This window comes from Canis lupus, unplaced genomic scaffold, assembly GCF_011100685.1.
Source record: "Canis lupus familiaris isolate Mischka breed German Shepherd unplaced genomic scaffold, alternate assembly UU_Cfam_GSD_1.0 chrUn_S1282H1459, whole genome shotgun sequence".
Lineage (NCBI taxonomy): Eukaryota > Metazoa > Chordata > Mammalia > Carnivora > Canidae > Canis > Canis lupus.
This window is the reverse complement of record NW_023330106.1, coordinates 468616-487079: the sequence shown is the minus strand read 5'-3', so window position 1 is coordinate 487079 and position 18464 is coordinate 468616. Positions and strand designations below refer to the sequence as shown.

General features: G+C 47.0%; 1 protein-coding gene and 2 pseudogenes across 1 annotated transcript in view; 1 reads left to right on the top strand and 2 right to left on the bottom strand.

Moving 5' to 3' along the window:
- The window catches only part of LOC119878242 (adenylate cyclase type 1-like), a 342212-nt gene that overhangs the window by 725 nt on the left and 323023 nt on the right, over positions 1-18464 (bottom strand). The window contains 1 exon segment of the mRNA XM_038588921.1: positions 683-759. The gene's annotated coding sequence lies outside the window, so the exon portion shown is untranslated.
- LOC119878244 lies at positions 8479-10299 on the top strand (annotated as a pseudogene).
- LOC119878230 lies at positions 12599-15792 on the bottom strand (annotated as a pseudogene).

Sequence of the window (18464 nt, the reverse complement as noted above, 5' to 3'; positions counted from 1 at the left end):
CACACTGAGCAAAATGACTAGAAGGAACAATTCACCTCAAAAGAAAGAATCAGAAACAGTCCTCTCTCCCACAGAGTTACAAAATCTGGATTACAATTCAATGTCAGAAAGCCAATACAGAAGCACTATTATAAAGCTACTGGTGACTCTAGAAAAAAGCATAAAGGACTCAATAAAATCATGAATGAGAAAAGAGAGATCACCACCAGCACTAAGGAAATACAAGCGATTTTAAAAACTTATTATGAGCAGCTATACGCCAATAAATTAGGCAATCTAGAAGAAATGGACACATTTCTGGAAAACCACAAACTACCAAAACTGGAACAGAAAGAAATAGAAAACCGGAACAGGCCGATAACCCGGGAGGAAATTGAAACAGTCATCATCAGAAACCTCCCAAGACACAAAAGTCCAGGGCCAGATGGCTTCCCAGGGGAATGCTATCAAACGTTGAAAGAAGAAACCGTACCTATTCTACTAAAGCTGTTCTGAAAGACAGAAAGAGATGGAATACTTCCAAACTCTTTCTATGAGGCCAGCATCACCTTAAGTCCAAAACCGGACAAAGACCCCATCAAAAAGGAGAATTATAGACCAATGTCCCCGATGAACACGGATGCAAACATCTCAACAAGATACGAGCCAATAGGATCCAACGGTACATTGAGAAGTTACTCACTGTGACCAGGTGGCCTTTATCCCCGGGACGCAAGGCTGGTTCAACACTCGGCAAACACTCCGTGTGACTGATCAGATCTGCAAGAGAAAAAACAAGAACCAGATGATCCTCTCAAGATACGCAGAGAAAGCATTTGACAAAATACGGCATCCACTCCTGGATCCAAATGCTTCAGAGTATAGGGATAGAGGGAATGTTCCTCAGCATCTTCAAAGCCATCTACGAAAAGCCCACAGCAAATTATCATTCCCAAGGGGCAAACGCTGGGAGACTTTCCCCGAAGAAGATCAGGAGAAGAAGATCAGGAACGAGACAGGGATGTCCACTCTCACCACTGCTATTCAACATAACACTAGACGTCGTAGCTTCAGGAATCAGGCAACAAAAAGAAATAGAAGGCATTCAAATTGGCCTAGAAGAAGTCAAACTCTCCTTCTTTGCAGATGACATGATACCGTACACCTAGAAAACCCAAAAGACTCCACCCCAAGACTGCTAGAACTCATACAGCAAATTCGGCAGTGTGGCAGGGTACAAAATCAATGCCCAGAAATCAGTGGCCTTTCTAGACGCTAACGATGAGACTGAAGAAAGAGAAATTAAGGAGTCAACCCCATTTACGATGGCACCCAAAAGCATGCACTACCTAGGAATAAACCTAACCAAAGAGGTAAAGGATCTCTACCCGAAAAACGACAGAACATGTCTGAAAGAGACTGAGGAAGACACAAAGAGATGGAAAAATATTCCATGCTCATGGATCCGAAGAATGAATATTGGGAAAATGTCAATGTGACCCAGGGCAATTTACACAATGAATGCAATCCCTATCAAAAATACCACGGACTCTCCTCAGAGAGCTGGAACAGATCATCTGAAGATTTGTGTGGAATCAGAAAGGACCCCGAATGGCCACGGGAATAGTAGCCAAGAAAACCAGAGCGGGGGGCAGCACAATGCCGGATTTCAGGTTGCGCTGCCAAGCTGTGCTCACCAAGACAGTGTGGTACAGGCAGAACTACAGACACATCCATCAATGGAACAGAAGAGGAATCCAGAAGTGGACCCTCAACTCGATGGTCAAGACCATATATTTGACCAAGCAGGAGAGACCATCCACTGGAAAAAAGACAAGTCTCTTCCATAAATGTCAGGGGAATACTGGACAGCCACATGCGGAGGAGGGAAACTGGACCACTGTCTCACACTGTACACAAAGATAAACTCAGAATGGATGAAAGATGTAAATGTGAGACGAGATTCCATCAAAACCCTGGGGGAGAACACAGGCAATGCCCTTCCTGAACTTGGCCACAGCAACTTCTTGCAAGATACACCCATGAAGGCAAGAGAAACAAAAGCAGAGATGAACTATTGGGACTTCACCAGGATGAGAAGCTTCCGCACAGCCAAAGAGACACTCAACAAAACCAACAGACAATCTCCAGAATGGGAGAACCTTTGTGCAAATGACCCGTCGGATAAAGGGACAGCATCCAAGATCTCTAAAGAACCTATTCAACTCAACAGCAGAGAAACCAACAATCCAATCTGGAAATGGGCAAAAGACACGAACCGAAATGGCACAGAGCAAGACGTAGACGTGGCCAACAAGCCCATGAGAAAATGCTCCGCATCACTGTATTTCCATCAGGGAAATACAGATCAAAACCACAACGAGATCCCACCTCACAGCGGTGAGAATGGGCAACATTGGCCAGACAGTAAACAACAAATGTTGGACAGGATGTGCAGAAAGGGGAACCCTCCTGCACTGTTGGTGGGAATGTGGCCTGGTGCAGCCACTCTGGGAAACTGTGTGGAGGGTCCTCAAAGATTTAACAATGGATCTGCCCTATGACCCAGTAATTGCCCTGTTGGGGATTTACCCCAAAGATACAGATGCAGGGAAACCCCGGGACACCTGCACCCCGATGTTTCTAGCAGCAATGTCCACAAGATCCAAACTGTGAAAGGAGCCTCGGTGTCCACCGAAAGATGAATGGATAAAGATGTGGTCTCTGCATACAATGGAATATTCTGGGATCCCTGGGTGGCGCAGCAGTTTGGCGCCTGCCTTTGGCCCGGGGCGCCATCCTGGAGACCCAGGATCGAATCCCATGTCGGGCTCCCGGTGCATCGAGCCTGCTTCTCCCTCTGCCTGTGTCTCTGCCTCTCTGTCTCTCTCTGTGTGACTATCATGAATAAATAAATAAAATCTTAAAAAAAAAAAAACAATGGAATATTCCTCAGCCATTAGAAATGACAATTAACCACCATTTGCTTCGACGTGGATGGAACTGGAGGGTATGATGCTGAGTGAAGTGAGTCAATCAGAGAAGGACAAACATTATATGGTCTCATTCATTTGGGGAATATAAAAGATAGTGAAAGGAAATAAAGGGGAAAGAGAAAATGAGTGGGAAATATCAGAGAGGGAGACAGAACATGAGAGACTCCTAACTCTGGGAAACGAACAAGGGGTGGTGAAAAGGGAGGTAGGCGGGCGGTGACAGGATGACTGGGTGACGGGCACTGAGGGGGGCACTTGATGGGTTGAGCACTGGGTGTTATGCTATAGTTGGCAAATTGAACTCCGACAAAAAATAAATTAATTAAAAATAAGTAAGATCTAACTGTTGGGGTGCCTGGCTGGCTCCGGTGGTGGTGCATGCGATTCTTTGTCTCAGGGTTGTGGCTTCGAGCCCCACCTTGGGTGTGGGGATTACTTAGAAATAAAACTTTTAAAAAAATAAAGCACTTTTTAGCACTTATGCAGAGGATAACCTTTGATCCTTTAGTTTTTGAAAAAATGTGGCAAAAATATAGGAATGTGAAATGATCTGGTAATATTAAAAGTAAAATTTTTTAAAGAAGTTTTAACTTTTACTATAGATCAACACCGAAAAATATTTGAAAAATAAAACCTCTTGCTAAAGAAGCTAAATGTTGGTATTCTAGTGTTCTCTTTGTAGATCCCAGTCTGTACTTCCGGGCATGTGGGTTAGAGACTCATCAGGACTCTGAGTCTCCCCCTTTCTCCAAAGGCCCCTTCCATACAACTCAGCTCCACTTAGTCCAACTTCCCATCACCATGGTCTGTCTGCCTTAAGGCCCTGGCGGAGGCACAATGGTGACCTTCAGCCCCACTTGCCAGGTTTCTCAGAAGGTCATGGCCCTGGTCATACGGGGTCAGACAGGCACTATCAAAGATACCCAGTAAAGATTTCTGGTGGCCCTCAGCCTAGGTCTCTGCTACTGGAAGCAACCCGGTGCCAGAGAGGCAGCTTTTCTCTCTCAGTCTCCAGAAATCTCTTTGCATTTTGCCTCCAAACTTCTGAATTGAGCTAAGAGTAGGAGAAAGAGTTTATTTTGTGACCACAGTCTATATATTATTATTAAGGTAATTCCTGAGTTATGCATCCTCCAGTCACCTCAGATAGCACCATGGCTGTTCACCACCCCACCCCCACAGACCAGAAAATAGGTTTAGGTATTTATCCTACTGGAGCCCTATCAGGCATCACTTAAGCTGTTTTGTTTTGTTTAAATAATTAGTGCAAAGTACTTTCCCCGAGTGAAATACACATTCTCACAGAGGCGATTTCCCTAGGGATTCCCGTGCTGCGGCCCCAAGCCTTGGAAGTGTTTTCCCTCAACCAAAACCAGTACTGAACTTAAACATCAAGGGGAAATACTCCAAGGAGTCCTGAGCTGACCTGTACTCTTGCCAAACTAGCAAAATCCTAAAACCATGGGCTAGAGACCAAGTAAATGAGCACATCCCTGGTTGAAACTGATACATCATTTAAAAAAAATCTCCTCCAATGATTCTATGGTACAGTTAGGGTAGAAACACTCTGTCCAGTCATGTGTGAGGATGATGATCAAACAATTCTATTGTCTGACTAAGGCAATACCTGTCCTACTCCCAAGCTCTAGTTGTATTGAACTGTAATTCTGGGAAACCACTTTATTAGAGACCCATCTGGTGGCTCAGCCAGGAATCGCACAGGGTGTCTCCAGGAAGGAAGGGGCCAGTCCTGGGGCCTCTGCTAGTGCTAGGACCCCTAAGATTTATGCACACACTCCCCTTCTCAGAGGAGGCCCCGTTCTGGTAGGATTATCTCCACTGACCCATGGATGTGTGTTGGGCAGTTGTACTGAGATCAAGGGACTTCAGCATAGGGCTGATAATGTATAATTATATAATCACACGAGACTTATTTGGATGGCACGCTCACAGCTTAATTGAATGGAGAGGTCCCTCACAGGATATCTTTCAGTGGCAACAGTATAGGGCCACCACCCAGAAAGCTAGGATAGAAAAGAAACTCCCCAGAGGAGAGGGATTGAAGAAGGGCTTACTTAGGGAGATGATGTCTCGCATCGGGATATGGAGTCTCTGAGCCAGGGAATTATGAATGGATGACAGGATCTTAGAGACACTAATATTCATGATTTATCTTATCTACTGTTAGTAGATTCAGGTGGTGATTCACAGGATATGCACAGAAGATATGGCTAAGCTATAAATGGCTTAACCTCTACCAATCTGGGCTATGTTTAAATCAATTCAGTGTGTAAAAATTTGAGGTTGGTACAGTGGTTTTTTGAGTTCAAGGTCTCTGCCTGCTGTGAAAAAATAAACAGAGGTCTGCTATGCAAAGATCATCTTTGGCTCATCCATAAACCTTGACTGATCATTTCAAATGATTTGTCTTTATGTTCATGGATTAGTTTTCCTCTTGATCAAATCCAATGCTAGAACCCTCTTCTTATATAGATTTTTTCATTTCAACTATTGTACTTTTCAACTCCAGAATTTTTAACTCCATTTTAAAATCTATCACGATGTATTGAAACTCTTGATTTGGTAAAATTGAATCCTTTCTGGTTTCATTTTTTAGGAGGGAGAGAGGGAAAAGAGGAAGAGAGAATCTTAAGCAGGCTCCACACTAAGCATGGAGCCCATGGAGGGCTCGATCTCATGACCTGAGCCAAAATCAAGAGTCAATTTACCAACTGAGCCACCTAGGCGCTCCCCACCCCCAGGTTTCATTTCTTAAGCATCACTGAAATAGTTCTTTTAAAGCCACTTCCTTAGGAGCATGGTCCTCAGTTTCATTACCAATCTCTGCCCACTCCCATGAACGGTACTTCCTTTCTTGAGTGACTGCCATCCTCTGTTGTTGAATATTGACATTTTGAATATCACAGCGTGGTAATTTTGCAAACGGCACTCTTCTGCCTTTTCTGGGTTTTATTTGTTTGTTTACAACTTGTGTGGATGGTGTTACTTGTTTAATGTTTTTCTCAACTTTTTGTAAAGGGTCTTTGTTATGAGTGCCCTGAAGTCTCTTCTGTTAGCCTAGCGGTCACCGTGTGATTTGAGAGAGAGCCCCTTAAATGCCGGGAGCCAAGCCACCACGAAGCACTCTGCTAGTCACTGCAGACGCCCCTGCGCTGCGCTCTGCCCCACAGGGCGCAGGCAGGGAGTTAACTCTGTCTTCCCTTCCCTTGCTGTTGCCCTGGTGCTGAAGGCAAACTCATGTGGTCCTCTCAAGGGTTTTCTAAGAATATGTCCAGCCACGGGCATCAGCATGGCCCTTGGATTGCCTGGCACACAGCAGATTTTCGGTGTCCTTCGTCCCTTGATAATCCCCAGCATCTTCCTTCCCAGGTGTTTCGGTCCTGCCTGCCTCTGGCCTCTCTGGTTGGCCCCTTGCCCAGACAGGTGTGGCTAGTATGTTCACTGACATGCTCTTGGCAGTGTCACCCAGGAGCTCCTAAAAGCTCTGAGGCAGTTTGAAACTGCCTCAAACAAATGAAAGACCCTGAGTCAGTGCTTCTTGGAGTCCCCAAGGAGGTCAGAATACACAACCACAATTCTCTGAGAATAATCAGTCTTGCTGGCATGAGCACACTGTCCCAGGAAAGTAGACCACTGTCCTCATGGTGACCACAGAGCTGGGGAGTGTGGCATGGTAGGTGGTTAAGTTAAAATCTCATAAAGACTGTTTTACTGAAATTCAGTACCTTTTTCTTTTTTTCTTTTAAGCCCTTCCCCAGGTTTTGTGTTTTTAGAAGTCAGAAAAAGTCGATTCCAATAGTTTTTGTCAGCTTGATCATTGCCTTCATGAAGGGATGGTGTGTCAGAGTTACTTACACTAGCATTTTAGGTGACATCATTCAACATATTTTATTTCATTTCATTTCATTTATTTTATTTTATTGTTAAAGATTTTATTTATGAGAGACAGAGAGACAGAGAGGGAGAGAAATGGGGGTCAGAGACACAGGCAGAGGGAGAAGCAACCTCCATTCAGGGAACCCAATGTGGGACTCAATCCTGGGTCTCCAGGATCATGCCCTGGGCTGAAGGCAGCGCTAAACTACTGAGCCACCCGGGCTGCCCTATTCACCTATTTTAATTGTACATTCCTTTTCAAAGGTGATACTAGTAGGTCTCACCTGAGCATTCATACTTTTTCAATTTATTTTTTTCCTTTTGTTTAATTTCAAATTTGGAAAACATATGTATACATCTTGTTCAAGTTTTGTGTTCATCAACATATTGTCAAAGATAGATACTTGCTGTTGTTTGTAATAACCAAAGGGTCAGCTTTATAATAAGCATGCAGCTTTATAAAATATCAAGATGTTTCTTTCACTCGAGAGCTTTATTAACTTACTTCATATTGTTCAAAATGTCACACCACAGTGATTAGTTGAAAAAGCATTGTGATCCATTTGCATGAATATGCTTTTGATTTATACATATACTTTGATTTTGTCATAGAATTGCTTCCTGTAATCTATCTCTTAATCCTCAAAAGGACCTCATAAAGACAATATTATTCTGGTGGAGTTTAGGCTCTAAGTAGGCCCCAAAGAGCGTTAATACTAGAGGTTGAGGCAGTAGGGTTCAAAGAAGAGAATCTAGAGAAGGTACAGTATGTTTACAGAGTATGCATTATTTTCATTGGGGTGAAGTAAACTCAGACAAACCATGTAAATTCCCAGAACCAAATTAAATTTTCTAAACGTCTAGAATATCTATTCACATGGTTGTAAAAAGCTCCTAAATTCCAAGGTAAAAATGATCCTTACTTCAGCTCATGAACTTGAATGTATGACATTGAAGGTAGACCCACTACTCACTAATCAGTCACTTAAACATGCATGCAGCAGCTCATTCTGGATCTCATGTTGCTTGCTTTCTTCTTTATAATTTTATTTAAATTCAATTAATTAACATATAGCATATTATGAATTTCAGGGGTAGAGATCAGTGATTCATCAGGTGCATGTAACACCCAATGCTCATTACATCACCAGCCCTCCTTGACGCCCATCACCCAGTTACCCCATCCTCCCCACCCACCTCCCCCTCCAGCAGATTCAGTTTGTTTCCTAGAGTTAAAGAATCGCTTATGTTTTTTTTCTCCCTCTCTGATTTCTTATTTTATTTTCCCTCCCTTCCCCATTACCCTGTTTTGTTTATTAAAATATGAGCAAAGAACTCCAGGAATTTGTGGCGGAGTGGGCAAATAACCGAGGCCCTCCCGGCTGCCCTGATGCTCGCAACCGCCTCGAGGCGCAGGCAAGGTGGAACCCCAGCGCGTCAACTCGTAGGAGGAACGGGGCCCAGTGACACCCCCGGGACCGAAGGACTGCACACAGGACTCGTCGGGAGGAGACTCGCAGCTGTGAGAAATGCTGTGCAGAGCTCTTCCAGCTTCTCGGGGGTTCCTAGGACACGAGACAAATCGCACTGCCCCAGCTGTGCGCACATGACCCATGGCAGGGGCCGGGCTGGGCAGAGTCCCCGGGCGGCGCTCAGCCGCCGCCGCCGGCCCAGGGGGGTGCGGAGGGTCCCAGGGAGGGGGCGGGCGGCCGGGGCGCTCAAGGACAAGCCGGGGCGATGTGTCGTGGACCTGAAGGCTGAGACGTCCTGCCGAGCGCGCCCAGGACGGAAGCTACTACCCAAAGGCAAAGCGGCCGCCACCTGGTCATTGCGAGCCCCGCGGGGCACAGGGTGCGGGTGAGCGGCGCAGCGACCGGCGCCAGCAGCCCCCGGGCCGGAGCAGATCCTGCGTCCGCAGCAGCCGCAGCTGCAGCACATCCCGCTCCCGAGGCCTCCGCCAGCCGGGGAGCACGTGGGCCTGCGCGCCCTCCACTCGGGGGTGACCCCCTCCAGACCCTGGGCCGAGCAGGGACCCGCAGCTTTCTGCGACCAGCAAGTCGGCAGCCAGGGGCCTGTCTCCGGTCGCCCGACACCAGCCCAGCTGCCTCACGCGAACACCCCTTCCCCGCAGCTCCCCGGGCTGCAGCCCTTGCCCTGGAGCCCGACGGACGAGGGGTGCTGCCAACGCCAGGTCGCGCCTTCCCCGTGCTTTGCTACCTCAGGCCCAGGGCTCTGTGCTCCTCCAGAGCCCTTCCTCCACCGAGGCGTTAGACCCGTCCAGGAAAGGGAAGGGGAAGCCGCCGAACGTGTCCCTGGGGCAGTCCAACCCAGACAGGCCGTCCTCTGCAAGCACAAGCCTAAGTACTGTAGCAGGGCTTTGGGGCCCATAGCTCCCTGCAGATCCACCTCCGCTCCCATACCGGAGAGAGACCCTTCGTGGGCTCTGTCTGTGGCCGCCGGTTCACCACCCAGGGCAACCTCAAGTGCACTTGCATGGACATCCCCAGGGGAGGCCCACCCCAGCTCTTTCCCAAGTTCCACGACAAAACGTCGGCAGGCCATGGCATTCCCTATGCACTCTCTGTAGCCATCCCCGTAGATGAATCGAGTCTCTCTTTAGACAGCAAACCTGTCCTTGTAACAGGGACCCCCGGTCTAGGGCTACCTCAGAATCTCTCTTCAGGGACTAACCCCAAGGACCTCCTGGGCGGCCCGCTGCCCAATGACCTGCAGCCCGGGACTTCCCCAGAAAGTGAGGACGGGTCCCTACTGTCTGGGGGGGTGGGAGCAAGCCACACTTCCCCGAGGGTTGGTGGTTTCCAAGGGAGTGGGACCCCCGAGCCGGGTCGGAGACCCTGAAATTACAGCAGCTGGTGGGGAACATTGACAAGGCCACCACCGACCCCAACGAATGTCTCATTTGCCACCGGGTCTTGAGCTGCAAAGCTCCCTGGAGAGGCATTACGGCCCCACACCGGGGAGAGGCCATTCCAGTGCAAGATCTGGGGTCGGGCATTGTCCACCAAGGGCAACCTGAAGATGCACCTCGGGGTTCCCCGGACCAACACGTCCATAGAGATGCGGCACTCGTGCCCCATCTGCCAGAAGAGGGTCCCGAACGTGGCCCTGCTGCAGCAGCGCATCCAGATGCACATGGGCGGCCAGAATCCCCACACGGCCTCTGCCCCAGATCCCCTGTGACGTCCCAGGTCCCGAGGCCGCGATGGTCAGTGAACACTGCAGCGCGGGTGCCACCTGTCACGATGATGTCATCAGAGCATCGACTTGGATGAGCGGGGCCCCAGGACGCTTCGGGCTGCTTCCCAGCGCCCACTCAGCATCCCCACGCTCGGTCACACAATACACTCTGCGGACAGCAGACATATACAATGCATGTTGTCAACTTTCTCCATCATTAACCACATGACAAAGCTCTTTTAAAGGTACAAGGGGAGGCTACGGAAGGAGTTGCTTCCACCTGTATTCCTGATTGCACTTTCTTCCTCGTATTTGTCAAAACAGAAAGAAGCTTTTTTTTTCTTTTAAGTCTTTAGTTTAAAAAAAAAAAAAAGGGCAACCTATAGGATTTTCAACTTTGGTGACAGTCATGGAAATCTGAAGACTCATGAGTTCTAAGACTAGGGTTTCTGAACTGAAATTAAGAATTCAAGGATTACAGTTAAAGTCTCAGAGCGAAAGACATGAGGCCGAGTATTTTCAACGAAAGCCCAAAGAGAAAAACAGAGGCTGACGACAGAGAAGAGCTGTGACATAAACCACAGATGATGTCAGAATTGTGATTTCTGTTAAATTTTGCCAGGTATGCATGGATGTACGTACAGATACACACACATAGATCTCCGACAGTTCTTGTTCCTTAACGGTTATGCTCAAGGTTTGGTGGGGGGACCATCATTCTTTGTCTTGGCATATTTTGCTTACTTTTGCTATGAAAGGACATAGAAAATTAAGTATAAAAGATGATTTACAGATTTCAACTGTAAAAAAAAATATCAGTTTTTTAGTCCATAAAATCCAGACACCTACTGATAAAGCATCCTAGGAGGATCATCACTAGAAAAGTCCAATGGGACACACGGAAAAACTTCACGTTAACTACTTCCAAAGACAAAATTATTTTCACACTCTCTAGAGGTATTCAATATTTAATGTTGATGCCTGATGGAAAGGTCTGAAGTACTACAAAACGCTCAGACATTGTAAAAAGGATGTAGTACTGCCATGTCTACCATCAATTCTATCTAAATAAGTGCTATTTTATGGGTGTTAGTTATTACTGTATATAAAACTATTGAAGACCAAGATTCTTTGGACATATTCTTACAGTTTCCCCAAATGTGTAAGATGGAAATAGGACTTTTTTGAGCATTCATTTTTTCCCCTCCTGATTCACTAGCACCTCTCAAAAATAAGCTCTAGGGAATCATGAAGTCCATTCGATAATTTCCTACTAAACACCCTAAATTACATATAAGACAGCCACGTTGATATAGATCTACTCAGATTGTCAAGGAATTATTTAACTTAGATTATGAGCAGCTACATTTCCCAGTGCTTCCAGTCTGGGACCTCATTTCTAAGTGTGTGAGTTGTTCTCCTGTTTCCATAATAACCAATTTAACAATCAGCTTGGCAGTCAACTACTTTAGAGTTAGTTTCATTAATGTTAGCTCTCATCTCATTAATACATGAATCGACTGACACTGTGGGACTACTTATTTTCTATATACTCGTAAAAGGGCTCTGAATTCAAGGTAACAAACCTTCTGGAAGAATTAGCTCAGGCTCTTTTGTTTAAACTCAATCTTGGGGATCCCTGGGTGGCACAGCGGTTTGGCGCCTGCCTTTGGCCCAGGGCGTGATTCTGGAGACCCGGGATCGATTCGCACGTTGCGCTCCCGGTGCATGAAGCCTGCTTCTCCCTCTGCCTGTGTCTCTGCCTCTCTCTCCCTCTCTCTCTCTCTGTGACTATCATAAATAAATAAAAAATTAAAAAAAATAAACTCAACATTTTCCTTGTAGAAACCTCAATGTATATTTTAGAATTTTCTTCCAATACTTTAGGACTCACTTAAACTTCTAGTCCTAATAGGACGATTTCCTTTGTTGCTGCAGGGACCTAGAAATGCAACAAAGTTATGAGCCAGAAGTTTTTCAGTTTTTGAATGTCAGTTAAAAACCCAAAAAAAGGAAACAATTAAGAAATTCCAGGAAGTAAATTGGAATACAAAGTGGTCTTCATTTCACAGGAACTCCCTCTATCGTTAATCCTCATGAGAATGAACACAGAAAGGAAGCTACTCCCTTACTGTATAATGAAAATCGTGATTTTTGGAATGCTTTTTCCAAATCAAAAAGCTCTCGAAACTAGTTCTTTCTCTTTCCTCTTTCCTGGTTTTGAGTTAAAGACCCTTCTTAGTAGATGATCTGGTACATACCAAGCACTGCTGGTTGGCTGCACACACACGTACAACAACATCAACCCAACAAGTAGAACCAAACGTCACTCTACTTTCACGGCGTTTGTCGTTTCTAATGGCTGAGTAATATTCCATTGTAAGCTGTAAGACCACAGCTTCTTTTGTTGTTGTTGTTGTTGTTTCTCAACTTTACAGAGGTGGTGGGGGGAGTCAGGGAAGGAAGAGGTGTGGACTTGAAGGTTTTTGATTTTTTAATGCAAAATATTTATTTTGTTTGATACCAGATGAGACGATAAGGGTGATGGTGCTCATGCCCATACGCCGGCTCCAGGTGAAGTGCTCTAGGCTTCGGGCTCACTCTGCTACCTAAGAAGGTCTTTCTCAGCTTCAGCTCTACACAATGCTTGTGACTCAGCGCCTTGCGGGTTTGGGCATTATGTAAAGGTTCACAGACTTGCTGAATGGGATGGTGCCCTCGATGCTGGTTTCCACCTGGGGGGACACTTTGCCACCTTCAATCCAGGGGGATTTTGTAATACGGGAATTGGAGTTGTAGGCCGGTAGCAGCCTCACTTCCACCGGGCATGGTTCTGTCCAGGCAGTATGGGAGAGGTACACCTGAGTGATAAGCCGGTGACGCCCTGGTTGGGCCAGGATTCCTCAAGTCTGCCGGCTTAGGATGAATCATCTGAGCCTGGCCATCTGGATAGAAGACCTGGACCTTCACAGCACTCTCAGGGTCCTGCACATGTTCCAGGGTCACATCGACATCCAGGGCCACAACCAATCCAGACGTAACCGCAAAGGGTTGTCTGACTCGCCTACTGGCTCAATGATGGTGGCTGAAGTGTGTGATCTGCTCTGGAAGGGGAAGGTGCAAGGAGGTACTCTGCCTCACCATGGTCTGTCGAATTTTGACCACTTCCACAGGCTTGGATGTCATGAGTCGGGGCATAGGTCAAGAAGTTTGTCCACAAAGCTGTCCTGTAGGTGGGGGCAAATCAGCAATAAAAACACCTCTGAAAAAAGTCCACTTCCTGTAAAAAGTTTTCACACATCCCAAATAAGGGGTCAACTCCTCGAGTAGTCCGTGCTGTTACTGTAAGTTGCAAGGCTTTGGCCTGCAGCCTCATGGGATGTATAATCACCCACCTGTTTCTTCTCTCCACACCACTGTACATGAACTCTCCATTTTGTAGGTCTCTTCCATGATCTGTTTTGCTGCTGCGGAGGCCAAGTCACTCTGCTTCAAATATAAAGGGGCAGCCACATTGCACAGCTTTCCCTTGCAAGGCCTTGATGAGAAGAAGCTGACACCGAAGATAGGTAGCCGAGAAGTCAGCAACTCCTGCTAGTTCAGACTGAAGTTCTCCAAGTCTTTGCAGGATCCCGGATGGTGAACTCCAGCAGCTTCTGGGTTCCCTGAGGGGCCCGGTGCTCTGAAGACTGTACACCCTTTCAGGGCTCTGCTGCAGGAACTGATGGGACGGGTCCTCATGGGGCGCAATACCGGGAGAACGGCCGATGACACTAGTTTTCTACCTGGTAACCTTAAGGCAGGAACAAGATGAGAAAGACGTCTCAGAGGTAGGCATAATGTCTGAAGGTATGATCTGAGAACAGTGCTGGATTGTGGGACAGGTTGTAGCAGCATTAAAAATAAGAACCAAAACTGCAATGTAAGCTGGGTCATCCATGTCTGGTTCAGCTGGGTCAAAAAATGGATGGGTGCTCAGGAGCTCTGGCACCAAGGGAAGCACCAGGGTTGGATGCCGACTTCCCAGAAACTTCAAGCACTTCCATATAGAGTCCCTATCAGTAGGGGACTTGGTTAAATTTTCAGCAGCTCCGCCAGTGCGAGATGAGATCCCTTCTTTAGTCGAAACATTAGTACAGCATAAAAGTTCGTGAAGAGCCAGCCTCTCGATATCTCTGGACGAATCCTCTAACACAGCCAGGACACTGCCCAAGCTGATCCTCTCGGAGAGTGATGTTTTTAGAAATTTTTCCTCATGCTGTGTATGGACTGTAGACGCACTTCCTCAATTTCATCATTAAACATGTCCACCGGGAAATCAGGGCGGCACTTCTCCGCAAAAGAAGGTGAAGATTGGGCCAGCATGCAGAGAGCCTCCACAGCAGCAATGCGGACCTCATACATCTCATCATCTTCCAATCCAGGAACAAAAGGCTCCACAAGCTCCTGACTCCATCAAGTTCACAGCTCCTGTATCTATTTCTTCTTTGGGAGGATCACCTCCCCACTTCTGCCACTGGAAAACTCTTCTGACCTGTAAGTTCCTCGGCACTTTCACGTGTAGTGCGTTTTCTCCTGAGATCTGACATGAGCTTTTTGTTGAGCGTCTGCTCCAAGATATGAAAACTGACTTGTTCCATCGAGCCCAATAGCTTTGCAGCCTGAACTTGAACCACCCAGGAGCCATCACTGACCATGGGACAAATTGCTCCAAATGCATCATCAACTAAGCGAATTTCTTCATTAGAAGAAGGAATGGGGACAGTGCTTTCAGGATAGAGCTGACTGATAGCCCAGATAAGTTGGACTGCAGCACTGCACACTTGTTCACAGTCATCAGACAACAATTTACAGGCCTGATTATAAATTGCTTGGTGTAATTTCAGTCCTCTTTCATGAAGCTGCAACATGGCTTTTATAGCCGCTCTTCTGACACGTGGGTCTTGGTCACTGAAGTAATCCCCTATAATCTTCTGGACATCTCTGACAGCTAGGCCTTCTCCATCTTTTGTGACACTTGTCTCCAAAGAGCCAAGATTGCCAAGTAATTGCAGGCACTTATTTCTTACACCAGGAGACGTATCTGAGGTGCTTGCAGGCTACATCAACTAATCCCATCTGGATAGCTTGATTCTCTGGGAGTTTGGTGCCAATTGCAAGCAAGGTGTCCAACAGTTGAGCAAGGACTTGATGAGACTTTTCATTCTGCAGGATGTTAATGGCATCATCCATAATGCACTCTGGTGAAAACCTGCAGGCTTTGATAATAAACCCAACAATGATGCAATTTTCAGTCTCACAGATGGATCATTCTCCTTGTAACAATGTTCCAGAGAATCCTGACTACTCCTTCCACACTTTCTGCTTCAACAGGCTTTCTGGCAAACTGGAGTAGATACTGCAAAGCATCCACTGGGGAGGGAGCTTTACACCGATCTACGTGGAGTGCTGAGATTTACTTGGTTTTGTCAATTGCAGTTTCTTGGTTGCAATTTCCTCCTGTTGTTGCTGGACCACCTTAGTGAATTCCTCGTACACTCGTTTCTTTAGGTGAGCCGCCATGACTGCCCGCCACACCACAGCTTCCTGATCCATCATATTTCGATGGACACCGAGGCTCCTTCCACAGTTTGCCTATTGTGGACATTGCTGCTAGAAACATTGGGGTGCAGCTGTCCCGGCTATTATGCTGAGTGAAAACAGTCAATCGGAAAGGGACAGACATTATATGGTCTCATTCATTTGGGAAATATAAAAATTAGTGAAAGGGAATAAAGGCAAAGCAGAGAAAATGAGTGAAAGTATCAGTGAGGGTGACAAAACAGGAGACACCTAACTCTGGGAAACAAACAAGGGTAGTGGAAGGGGAAGTGGGGGGGGTGGGGTGACTGGGTGATGGGCAATGAGGGGGGCTCTTGGCGGGATGAGCACTGGGTGTTGCGCTATATGTGGACAAACTGAACTCCAATAAAAAATTAAAAATTCAAGAAAAAGAAAACGGGCCCTTTATGTAAAATAAGCAAACATTTAACTGATGTATTCAGTAGGTCCAATAAATGGAAATGTATGACACTAAAAAAAAAAAACAAAACACCAGGTAAATCTTCAGGGTTCTAAAGAATGTCATTGTTTTTCAAAAGATATCCGAATGATAGAAACAGGAACACCACAAGTACAGAAGGAAAAGCTGCCGGAGGCACCGATATGAACAATTTCCCTACTACATTAAATGCCGTAGATCATTATGAGAAAGATTTAAATGCATCAGTAAATAAGAATCTTTAAGTCTTGGACACAGTTATTTTTTTAACATAAGCAAATAGGCAATAAGGTATTTCAAATGTGAAAAAGTACCTGTACCCACGGCCACCCTGGAGGAAGAGCACGCCAAGGGGCATGCTATCGGGATCCCCCACATGACGGAGCAGCCACCTGCCTCAGTGGAGCACCGACTTTGGGCACTGAGCAACATCCTAAATGAAATCAAGAGCCCGCCAGAGCTACTACACTGGGGCGAGCTGAAGCTTATGGGCCTGAGCAGTTCGAGCCGGGCATGGCAGTTGGTGCTGAGTGCTTGGCCCGAGCCGAGATGCCAGCTGCTGAGGCCAAGCCAATTTACATGGCAGTCACACGTCTGATTCACTGTCCCGACCTGGAGGAGCCACCTGCACACTTGGCCACCCTGCAAGAAGAGCTCCCCCGGGCACCCACTATCAATGTCCCCGGCATGCCATGCCAAAGGAGTCACCTGCCTCAGTGCAGCAACCAGCTTCGGCCCCTGAGCAACACATGAACCAAGGCAGCAGCCCACCCCAGCTCTGAAGGTGGGGCTGATGAAGCTTCTGGGCCTGAGGTGATCGAGCTGGGCAGGGCTGTCAGTGCTGAGTGCTTGGCCAGAGCGCAGATGCCAGCTGCTGAGACCAAGCCAATGCACGAGGTGGTCACACCTCTGATTCACTCTCCGACAAGGAGGACCCACCTGCAATCTTGGCCACCCTTGTGGTACATCATGTCCCGCGCATGCTATCAGGGTCCGCCACATGCCGGAGCGGCCACCCAGCTCAGTGCAGCAACTAGTGTCTGCCCTGTGCAATATCCTGAACCACCTCAACAACCGGCCCCAGCTCCTACCTCGGGGCCTGCTAAAGCTTCAGAGCCAGAGGTGATCAGCTGGTCACGGCTCGAGCCGAGAAGCCAGCTGCTGAGACCAAACCAATGCACGTGGTGGTAACACCTCTGACTCACTGTTCCGACATGCAAGAGCTACCTGTACCATGGCCACCCTGGAGGAAGAGCACGCCCAGGTGCATGCTATGGGTTCCCGCACATGCCGAGCAGCCACCTGCCTCAGTGGAGCGAACGACTCTGGCCACTGAGCTACATCCTGAACCAAAACAAGAGCCCGCCACAGAGACTACAGTGAGGCCACTGAAGCTTCTGGAGATGGAATACTTCCAAACTCGTTCTATGAGGCCAGCATCACCTGAAGTCCAGAAGCAGACAAAGACCCCACCCCACCAAAAAGGAGAGTTATAGACCATGTCCCCGATGAACACGGATGCAAACTCTCAACAAGATACAAGCCAATAGGATCCAACGGTACATTGAGAAGTTACTCACCGTGACCAGGTGGCATTTATCCCCGGGACGCAAGGCTGGTTCAACACTCGGCAAACATCCGTGTGACTGATCAGATCTGCAAGAGAAAAAACAAGAACCAGATGATCCTCTCAATAGATGCAGAGAAAGCATTTGACAAAATATGGCATCCTCTCCTGATCCAAATGCTTCAGAGTATAGGGATAGAGGGAATGTTCCTCAGCATCTTCAAAGCCATCTACGACAACCTCCTGGCAAATTATCATTCCCAAGGGGCAAACGCTGGGAGCCTTTCCCCGAAAAAGATCAGGAACGAGACAGGGATGTCCACTCTCACCACTGCTATTCAACATAACACTAGACGTCGTAGCTTCAGGAATCAGGCAACAAAAGAAATAGAAGGCATTCAAATCGGCCTAGAAGAAGTCAAACTCTCCCTTTTCACAGATGACATGATACTGTACACCTAGAAAACCCAAAAGACTCCACCCCAAGACTGCTAGAACTCATACAGCAAATTCGGCAGTGTGGCAGGCTACAAAATCAATGCCCAGAAATCAGTGGCCTTTCTAGACGCTAACGATGAGACTGAAGAAAGAGAAATTAAGGAGTCAACTCCATTTACGATGGCACCCAAAAGCATGCACTACCTAGGAATAAACCTAACCAAAGAGGTAAAGGATCTCTACCCGAAAAACGACAGAACATGTCTGAAAGAGACTGAGCAAGACACAAAGAGATGGCAAACTATTCCATGCTCATGGATACGAAGAATGAATATTGGGAAACATCAAC